General features: G+C 34.6%; 1 protein-coding gene across 1 annotated transcript in view; it reads left to right on the top strand.

The window, feature by feature from the left end:
* The window catches only part of LOC106877514 (NFX1-type zinc finger-containing protein 1), a 30,678-nt gene that overhangs the window by 718 nt on the left and 22,460 nt on the right, over window positions 1-7,500 (top strand). The gene's annotated exons all lie outside the window — the stretch shown is intronic.

The raw sequence follows: 7,500 nt of genomic DNA, 5'->3' as shown, positions 1-7,500 counted from the left end.
TAAACAAATGTTAGTTAATCATCAGTATAGTGTTAAATGCGTTTTATTTTATCGTCTTATTCTTTTTCATGGCGATCTCGAGGTTGACATAAGTTTCACTTTCGTGGAAATGAAATATAGTACATTATTTAGGTATTCTATCGAGAGTATATTTTTTACTTTTGTCGCTTTCATGTGTCATTTTTCTTCATTTAAAGATATGAAAAAAAGGAACTTGTAACTTATGAGATTGAATCGTTAAGTAAAATGAAGTTGTTGATATAAATTATTCGTAGTTTGTGTTATACTCATTCTTCTATCTCTTATTAATTTCTTGCTGGGCGGGTGCGAACACCCCTACATCCCCCCCTTTTTTTTTTGCAAAATTTCTTCAGATTCCTGTTTTCGATATCGGAGATTACGATTTCAAGATCCAAATTTTGCGTGTCACCAAGAAATTACCGAAATTTATAAAGAGCGAAAAAAAGCTTCTAAGCAAACAATTATAAACTTATTTTTAAAAAGAAGTCTACATATCCATGTCTACTTTAATAGTTTCAGTATTAAAGTGAAACTATTAAAGTGAAAATGTCTGACATTACAAAAGAGAAATGTTATTGTTTTATTTTTGACACGTAATACTGCAATAGTAGAGGAGATGTGATATTGCACTGGGCTCGCATTAGGCAAGAAGTTAAAAATGTTTTGGGGCCTAAAACACTTCCTGGATCCTAAGTAAGGCATGTGTAAAATTTGAATGAAATTGGTTGTGTAGTTCTCAAGTTTTATGGATTCACACAGACAGACAGACAGACAGACACACATTCTCATTTTTATATATATAGATATCATGTGAAAGAAACTTATAGAAAATTTCATAAAAAAAGGTATCCATTGTTGGTAAATTTTCAGATGAACACCTGCACGATTTTCACTAGTGTGTTAGGGTTTTAGGGTCAGGTTAGGGTTACAGGGTTAGGTTTAGGGCCTTTAGGGTTAGGGTTAGGGAATTCCGTCCCTAACCCTAACCCTAAAACCCATAACCCTAAAACTTACCCTAAAACCCTAACCCTGACCCTAAAACCCTAACCTTAACACCCTAGTGAAAATCGTGCGGGTGTTAATCTGAAAATTTACCCCATTTTTTTCTGAATGTTATGTGGAATATGCTTAATCACATATATATATATATACATATATCTGTACATGTATAGGTTAACATGCAGTTTATCGTCTTAAAATATTCAAAAGTAAATTCTCCTCAAAAAATGAAAGTATATTCTTTTCTACTCTAGGCACAAGGCCCGAAATTTCGGGGGAAGGGGGGTAGTCAATTAGATCGATCCCAGTACGCAACTGGTACTTAATTTATCGATATAGGAGAATACGATTTTCATAATACGAATTTCTTAATTTTCAACTTAATTTTTTTTTTCAACCACGTACAAAAGTACAGACATTACGAATTGAGGAAATTCTTTTTTGAATTTTAATTTTTCCGAAAAGAAACACTCAATGCTTGTTCCCTCACGCCCCTACTTTCAAAAAGCTAATAACTCCGAATGTTTCACTTTCGTTTGATGTTTCACGCATGCGTAGAATTCTACTGAAATAGCAGATGTCAGAAATATCCGACCACCGTCAGAAAACCCGACATGCTAGAAACAACAGCTAAACGACATTATTTCTGAAAAAACTTCCCCGCTTTCAAAAAAAGAAAAAAAAAAAACTAAAAGCGAAACATTCGGAGTTTTTAGCTTGTTGAAAGTGGGGAAGTGATGGGAGAAAGACTTCCTCCCGTACCCCCATTTTCTCCCTTTTTTTTTTTGCCAAAAACCCCAGTTTTCGGATACGGAGATTCTGGAAAATTGCCAAAAATCGGCATTTTGAAATTTCGACCCCCTCCCCCAATTTCTTCATTTTTCAATTTTTTCTGTAACCCTAACCCTAACCCTAGAACCCTAATCCTAATCCTAACCGTAACTACAAAAATTTTGGGAATTTTTTCAGAATCATAATCTCCGTATTTTTCCACATATTAAATAAAAAAAAAATTAAAAAGTTTAAAATGAAGAAATTAGGGGGTGTAATTTCAAAATGCCAATTTTTGCCAATTTTTTTGCTGATTCGTATTCTCCGTAGCCGAAAACGGGTGTTTGTGTAGAAAAATAAATAAATAAAAGGGTGTTTGGGGGGGGGGGAGTACAAAAGGAAGTCTTGCCGTGATAGGTGGAGGTTGGGGAAGGGGATTTGAATGTTACTTAAAGATTCGTAATCTGTATTTTTGTACGTGGATTATAAAAAAAAAATCGAAAAAAGTTAAAAATTAAAAAACTGGGGTGGGGAGGGGGAAATTATAATTTTGAAAACGTGGGGGGTAAAATCTTAATCTCCTATATCGATAAAAGGAATCCGAAGAAATTTTGGAAAAAAAAAGTGGGTACGCAAGTATCACCTCCGACACGCTAGAAACAACAGCTAAAGGACACGACTTCTGAAAAAGCTTCCTTTTAAAGTTTATATCGAAGATCAGGTTTTTAAATACGCTCATTACATTCACGAATTACAAAATAAAAAAAAGGTCGGCAGACTTCTGTTCAAAGCATGTACTATAAAATCCCTCATAACTTTTTTATTTTTAAGAATTTGCACAATTTTTTCGATTCTGTCTTCTGCATAATGGAATGAATACGATTATCCAATAAAACTGTATTTTCAATGTTCCCCTGCTCCCACCCCAATTCAAAAACTTTCTATTGTTTTTCGATTAAAAAAAAAAAAATTTTTGATTTTAAAATATGGACAGTCCGATTCTGCCATTCGTTTCTCTTTATAATTTCCAAATAATTTTTAAATACTTCTAAATCAAAATTGCTGCGTGTTTGTGTAAGAGAAAATCATTTTCTAACAGAAAATTATGTAATTAAAATAAATTATCTCTAACATACCTTTAAATTGTTGCAAGAAAAACATTTACTAACAGAGAATTGTGTTATGAAAATAAATGGTTAACGTTTACTTCGACACCCGGCCACCAAAACAACAACAAAAAAGAACAAGTGCAATAGGTGTAAAAAAAAATGTGTATTAAACGAATATGAAAGCAAAAATTTGCGCCACCGAACCGGGATGGGGGTAGGAAGAGGACTTTCGAAAAATTCACAAGATTCGATTTTTTCATAACTTTTAGGAAAATGGATATCTTCTAATGAAATTTTGGCGATCTTTCGATATGGGAACACACGACTGTCACTTTACAAATCACTTATAAACCACGTGTGTTTATTTACTTTTGTGAAGATGATCGTCGGTGTCCGTAAAAAAATTTTATTTTTTTAATATGGAGTTGGGAGGAAAGAGGATCTTTTGAAGTCGGCGTGAAAGCGAAAGAGACAGAGAGAGCGCGATTGCATGAGGGAAGTTCTTTTGAAGTTGGCGTGAAGCGGAAGAATTGATGTGTGCGCGCGCGCGTGTTTGATGGGGTGTGCGAGACAGTGTGGTGTGTATGTGAATTGCAGAGAGAGTAATGTTACTGGTGTGTGTGTGAGAGAGTGATAACTGAAATTTTTTATTCACTTTTTGTAGTGAGTGAATGTGTGAGTGATTGACAGACAAAACGCGAGAGAGAGAGAGGTTATGTATGTATGTATGTATGAATGGCTTCAGTGACACACACACACGGACGCACACACGCAAGCTATGTGTGTATGTACGTATGAATGGCTTCGGTGACACACGCACGCAGGTTGTTATGTATGTATGTATGTATGGCTTCAGTGATACACGCACGCACGCAGGTTATGTATGTATGCATGTATACATAGATGTATGTATCTATGTATGGCCGAAAGAGAGTTAACTGAAATGTTTTTATTCACTTTTTGTAGTGAGTGACAGACTGAGAAAAGGAGAGAGAGGTTATGTATGTACGTATGAATGGTTTCAGTGACACACACACACACACACACACGCGCGCGGCACGCCAACTTCAAAAGCACTTCCCGATCCAATCGCTCTCTCCCTCCGTCTTTTTCGCTTTTACGCCAACTTCAAAAGATACCCCCCCCCCAACATATTTAAAAAAAATAAATAAAAATTTTACGGAAAGCGACGATCTTCTTCAGAAACATAAAACCTTAATTTTGACAATTATGGTACTCATACCGTAATTTAGCTGAACGGTATATAAATAATACCTTTCAAACGACACAGATTGCGATTATAAAGAAATTTGTAGGGAAAAGTTTTTCCGAGAGGGTGGGGAGAGAACTTTCGAAGAGAAAGAAATTTATAAATTACTTTTTTGCTTGGGTGAAATGGGAAAAAAGTCTGAAAAAAAAAAAATTTAGATTCATTTATTTTTCGTTTGAGTAATAGAAAAGCGTTTTTAAAAAGATCCCAATGGTGGAGATGTGCTAAAAACAACAGCTAAATCGCCCTTAACTTTCTTTTCCATAATGAAACCATATTCAACACCGTATTTATGAATTTTTTTCTCCCACCATGATACATGGGATCTTTTTTGAAACCTTTTTCTATTACTCAGACGAAAAATAAATGAATCTAAAAATTTATTTTTTAAAACTTTTTTCCAAGCGAAAAAATAATTTATGAATTTCGTAATCAGTAATCTTTCAGTTTAGTCAGTTTAAAGAAGTAAATAAAAATGACAGGGGAAATAACAACTAGGGGAGATAATAGGTTCTCATTGTTTATTTGCACCGAGATCATTTTCGAATCGATCGAAATGGCACGTGGAATACCAGCGGCACCTATATTCATTGTTCCCAAACCTGAAGTCCTCGACCCTGAGTCAATTTTGGAGGAATTTTGGAATTTAACTCTATTAGCCGAATAACGAGACAGTTGACTTATTGGCACTATCATGCTATTAGCTGTCAGAAGTGAAAGTGCTCACTGCTAGTGAAGTATCTGTCTGTCTGTCTGCCTGCCTGTTGCTGGCCTGTCGATTCTTTGGCTACTGACAGCTAATACCATGACTGGCCGGAGCGAGCTATATGCCTGTCTGTCTGTCTGTCTGTCTCTATCTATCTATCTATTACTCGAAAGTTCGCGCGTCCGCGCTAGCTAGTCGTGAGTAGAAAACACAAATTTAATATAAAAACATATTTCCTGAAATTGCAAATTATTTAAAATATAAAAATATAATTTTCAACAGAGAGAATTTATCAAAATAGAAAACAAATGAAGTTTGAAGTTTAAAAATAATAGGATCGACCACTCACGACTAGCTAGCGCGGACGCGCGAACTTTCGAGTAATAGATAGATAGATAGATAGATAGAGAGAGAGACAGACATATAGCTCGCTCCGGCCAGTCAAGGTATTAGCTGTCAGTAGCCAAAGAATCGACAGGCCAGCAACAGGCATGCAGGCAGACAGACAGATACTTCACTAGCAGTGAGCACTTTCACTTCTGACAGCTAATAGCATGACAGTGCCGACTTATTTATATCCCCTTTCATGTTTATTTAAACACACTAAACTGAAAGATTACCTCGTAATCTATGCCGTTTGAAAGGTACTTATATAAAATTTCAGGTCAATATAAAGATCTTCACCCGGGAACCAAAAAATAATAAGTAGAAATCGAATATGGAAAAAAAAAAAGTGCGCTGACGACCCTGTTGGGTGGAGAGGAGACTTTCAGGAAATTCACAAGATCAGATTTTTCTGTCATAACTTTCGGTAAAATGGATATATATATATATATATATATATATTGATTTTTTTTTACGGAATCCCATGTTTTTGGTTATGGAGGATCCGATTCTGAAAATTTTTTTTTCAAAATTTCAATTCCCCTCCCTAATGCTCCCACCCCGTCTCTTCATTTTTCAATTTTTGTTGCGAAATACGTAGTAAAATACGAAGATTACGATTCTGAAAAAAATTTGTAAAATTTCTTGACAACCGATGCTGGCGTGTTTACATCCCCGTAATTTAGCGATCGGCAAAAGAGACTGATAGGCTTCCAAAGAATAAGTCCTGGGGTCGATTTGCTCGACTAAACGCTGTGCTCCAGCATGGCCACAGTCAGATGACTGAAACACGTAAAAGAGTAATATATATATATACCTCAGGTCTTTAAGCAGGCTAACCACACGCTAGAAATAACAGCCAAATCTCATAAAACTCTGATAATCTAATGTAATCAATCTACTCACCTTTCTGCAACGATTTCTTTCAGAGTAATTTCCCGCATTAATATGACAAAGTAATTCATGTGAAATAGACAAAACAACCATTCATTTTTAGGCAGCGGGATGACACGGAGGGGAGGGGGGGATTTTGGATCAGAGATTTTCATAAAAAATTTGAAATTAAAATTTGAATTTGTGTTTTTTTCCATATTCTTTATCTCCGTATTTTCCAACGTAGATTGAAAAAAAAAAGGTCGAAAAAAGTTTTAAAAAAAGTTTAAAAAAAGAAACCCTCTTTAATTTCACATGAATTACTTTGTCATATTACTGCAGGAAATTACTCTGAAAGAAATCTTTGCAGAAAGGTGAGGAGATTGATTACATATTTCTTTCATTATGTTATCGCAGTTTTGTGAGATTTGACTGTTATTTCTAGCATGTGGATAGCCTGCTTGAAGGCTTGCAGGTATACTTTATTATTATTTTTTTTCACTAAACCATTTAACCTCATCCCCCCTTCCTCCTTCCCTCACAATACTCATCCTCTCTGTCCAGTCAGATTAACTGACCACAAAAAAAAAATTTTTTAAATACCACTACCACCCCCCACCGGAATCATTCCTCTATCCCCTTCCCATTCTGTCTTTAAGACTTGACCTATTTACCCTACACACATCTCTCACTTGATTTGGGACATCCTTCAAGTAAACACAAGCAATATACCTCGGACACAATATGGCATATATCCACCTCTGCTATTTCAGCCTTTGTTGCAGCAACTATCTCCGGAAAATTCCTACAAGGATTACTTTACACAGATACTTACTACTGGAATGAAACTACACTCCTAGTACTGTTCTTTCTTTCATTCTTTTTTCAGTGCATCACACTCACTCTCACTTCATACTATAACTCTCCGCCTATGGATATAATAATCGATTCCTTTACTATTTCTGTCTCCGATGAAGGGAAGCTTTGGATCTTCCCAGAAACAGCTGTAAGACTCTATCCATAAAATATATTTCCAACTTTACCATTGCTCTCTTTATTTTTTTTAATATATTTATACATATATATATATATATATATGTATATATATTTATACATACATACATATATATATATATATATATATATATATATATATATATATATATATATATATATATAATATAATATAGGATAAATTCTTTATAAGAATTTATCAAGTAGTCAGCGTGAAAAAAACTTCATAATGAAAAAATAACAAAAAATTTCGTAATGAAAAAATTCATCGTTTCTTCATAGATATAATTAATTATATATAAAGGGCATTAACTGTGTATTAATGCCTCACGCTTTGAGGGACTAAATAAGTA

This window comes from Octopus bimaculoides, chromosome 19 (assembly GCF_046866305.1).
Source record: "Octopus bimaculoides isolate indiv1 chromosome 19, ASM4686630v1, whole genome shotgun sequence".
NCBI classification, from domain to species: Eukaryota; Metazoa; Mollusca; class Cephalopoda; order Octopoda; family Octopodidae; genus Octopus; species Octopus bimaculoides.
The sequence above is the reverse complement of the archived record's forward strand: the minus strand, read 5'-3'. Positions and strand labels throughout refer to the sequence as shown.